Source organism: Elephantulus edwardii, unplaced genomic scaffold (genome assembly GCF_000299155.1).
Source record: "Elephantulus edwardii isolate Elephantulus edwardi_28Jun2011 unplaced genomic scaffold, EleEdw1.0 scaffold00029, whole genome shotgun sequence".
NCBI classification, from domain to species: Eukaryota; Metazoa; Chordata; class Mammalia; order Macroscelidea; family Macroscelididae; genus Elephantulus; species Elephantulus edwardii.
In genome coordinates this window covers 10,655,040-10,658,264 of record NW_006399779.1, presented here as the reverse complement: position 1 = coordinate 10,658,264, position 3,225 = coordinate 10,655,040, and positions in this window count along the sequence as shown.

Sequence of the window (3,225 nt, the reverse complement as noted above, 5' to 3'; positions counted from 1 at the left end):
ATTGATGCCCTGATATTTACAGGAGGGAACTGCTTCATTTTTCCCCTGCAGAGCATCCAGTGGATTCATTAGCCTTTCAATATATAACACACTAGGCAGCATGGCCCAAATAGGTCATATAATAATAATGAAATTAAGAAATTTGATGGAGGACCTCTGCTGGACTGCAACCCCTGTAGGGCCATGACCCCCCCTCAGGGTGTGACCCCTGCCAGGCAAAACCTTGGGGCACGAACTGCCCAGCACAAACCAGGCAGCCGGAATTTATGTGAGGTCCCTGTGTGTGCCCACCTGGACAGTTGGGATCTGAGTAAGGTCCCTCTGTGTGCCCCCCCCAACGTCTGCACATATGCCTGCCCAGTGTGAGTCTGACCAAGTCCCAGCCTCGCACTCACACCCACCCCACGCCCATGCCTCCATGCTCTGCCTTGCATCGCCTCACATTCAGTCAAACAACTGCCTTTAATCCAGATTGCACTGGTCTGACTTAGCTGCAACAATTATCTGGCAGAAGAGGCTGCCTTCACAAGGCCTGAACAGAAACGTTCGTTGAGTAAGAAGTTCAGAGAGAAATACAGGCAAGGTAGCTTCCCCAACCTCTTCTGGAGCAGTAACTTCAGATCAAGAACCTGTCATCATGTCAGACATGAAAAACTCTTATTACAGCAATGTCATGTAAGAAGCAGGCTACCTTATACTCTACACAAGCCCAAAGCAAGATGTCCCACCCCAAAAGTGACACAGTATCAATGGATTTCTGAAGCCAGAAAGTCTGATGGAACTTTCTGACACAGAGTTTAAAAGAACAATGATTTAGTATTTTTCAAAGAGTGAAAGACAAACTTGAAGAATTACAGTACACTGCAAGCAAAAACCAGGAGGAGCTTGAAAAAAACAATCCAAAACAATGCAGATAAAACAAACGAGGCATTAGAGGCTCTGGAAAAACAAGAAACCACAATCCAAAATATGAGGTCCAATGTTTCAGATGCTGTCAACATGATGGAGGGACACATGAACAGAATTGAAGAGATGGAACACAAAACCGGTGAAATAGAAGATATAATTGTCACCACTGATCTGCTAGAGCAAAAAGCAGAATCAAAAAGGAAGGAAAAAAAACCCCCTAAGAATAATGTGGGATACTATCAAGAGAAATAACATGTGCTTAATCGGAATGCCAGAATAGGAAGAAGCAAGTAAAGGCACCAAGAAAGAATTACTAGAAGAAAACTTCCCAGGCATAATAAACAATGAGAGAATATATATTCAAGAAAGTGAGTGAACATAGAGAATAGACCCCAAAAGGAAAACACCAAGGAATATCGTAGTCAAATTTGCCAGAATCAAAGATAAGGAGAGACGTCTGAAAGCAGTGAGGGAGAAACAAAGAGTAACCTATAATGGAGAGCAGATAAGTTTAAGAGCCAATTTCTCAGCAGAAACCATGCAAGCAAGAAGACAGTGGAATGACATATATCAAACACTCAACACAGCTGTCAACCAAGAATATTGTACCGAGCAAAATTGTCCATCAAATATGAAGGAGAGCTCAAGATATTCCCATAAAAAAAGAAAACCTAAGGGAGTTTATAAAAACAAGACCAGCGTTGCAGGAAGCACTGAGAAACATCCTTCTTACAGAGGTGCCATGGAAAGCAGGATGGACCAAAGTAACTAGCAACAATACCAAAAAGATCTCAACAAAATGATAGCAATAAAATCTTGCCTCTTGCAACAATGAATGAATGGAAATCCAAAATTTCTGTAAATGTTCCTTAAAATTAATAAAATTTTTTAAAACCCACAAAGACCCCTTGCCTCTCAATAATCACACTGAATATGAATGGTTTAAATGCACAACTGAAGAGAAAGGGAGTGGCAGATAAAAAAAAATAAAATCCACCAATATGCTGTCTACAAGAGAGACACCTCAAAAAAGGAAGATGAAGCAACAATGAATGAATGAAAACCCAGAATCTCTGTAAATGTTCATTAAAACTAATAAAAAATAACCAAAACAAACAAAAAATTTTCTTATTTAAAAAAAAATCAGAAAAGGCAAAAAAAAGGAAGATGAAGACTAAAAATAAAAGGGTGGGAAAAAATATACCAAGCAAATGGCAACCAGAAAAAAGCATAAGTAGAGATATTAATAAGTTTCAATGCAAGAACCATCACAAAGGACAAATAAGGTCACTACATAATGCTTAAAGGGTCAATAGAACAAGAGGACATAACAGTAATAAATATCTATGCACCAAATGATAGAACTGTAAAACATATAAAACAAATAGTAACAAAACTGAAAAAGGAAATAGATAAAACCACTAGAGTAGTTGGAGACTTCAATATACTACTCTCAGGAAAAGATAAAACTATGAGAAACTCAACAGAGATGCTGAAGATTAACCCACACAATAAACCAAATCAATCTCATAGATATTTATAGGCTAATGCACCCCTAAAAAGCACAGTATACCTTCTTCTTTAATGTGCATGGAACATTCTCAAGAATAGATAGCATTTCGGGTCAAAGGCAAGCATCAGTAAATTAAAAAAAAAAGCCCATAGAACTAATACAAAGCATCTTCTCAGACCACAATGCTACAAAATTAGAAATTGATAATGAGAACAAAGGAAAGGAGGGAAAAAAACCCATACATTTGGAAGCTGAACACCTTGTTTGAACATGTGTGAGTACTAGAAGAAATAAAAAAGGAAATGAAAAAGTTTCTTGAAACAAATGACAATGAAAACACAACTCACCAAAACCTCTGGGAACACAGCCAAAGCAGTAATCAAAGGTCAATTTATAGCAATAAGCAAACACAGGAAAAATAAGCAAAAGGCAGGAAAAATTGATCATTTACTCTTTAATCCACCATACCCAACAAATTGAAAAAGAACAACAAAAAACCTAACACCCTCTGAAAAAAACTGCAGTTATAAAAATTAGGACAGAAATAAGCGAAATAGAAAAAAAAACCCTATTAAAACCATCAAGAAAACGAGGAGTAGGTTCTTTGAAAAGGTTAATAAAAGTGAAAAACCACTAGCAAAACTGTAGTTGTTGTTATGTGCCATTGAGTGGTTTGCAACTCATAGCGACCCTATGTACAACAGCCCTAAACTGTGCTCTATTCTGTGACGATCGCATTACCTCTTACACACCCATCCTGATTAGCCCAGTCACTGAATCAATCCACCTCATAAAGGGTCTTC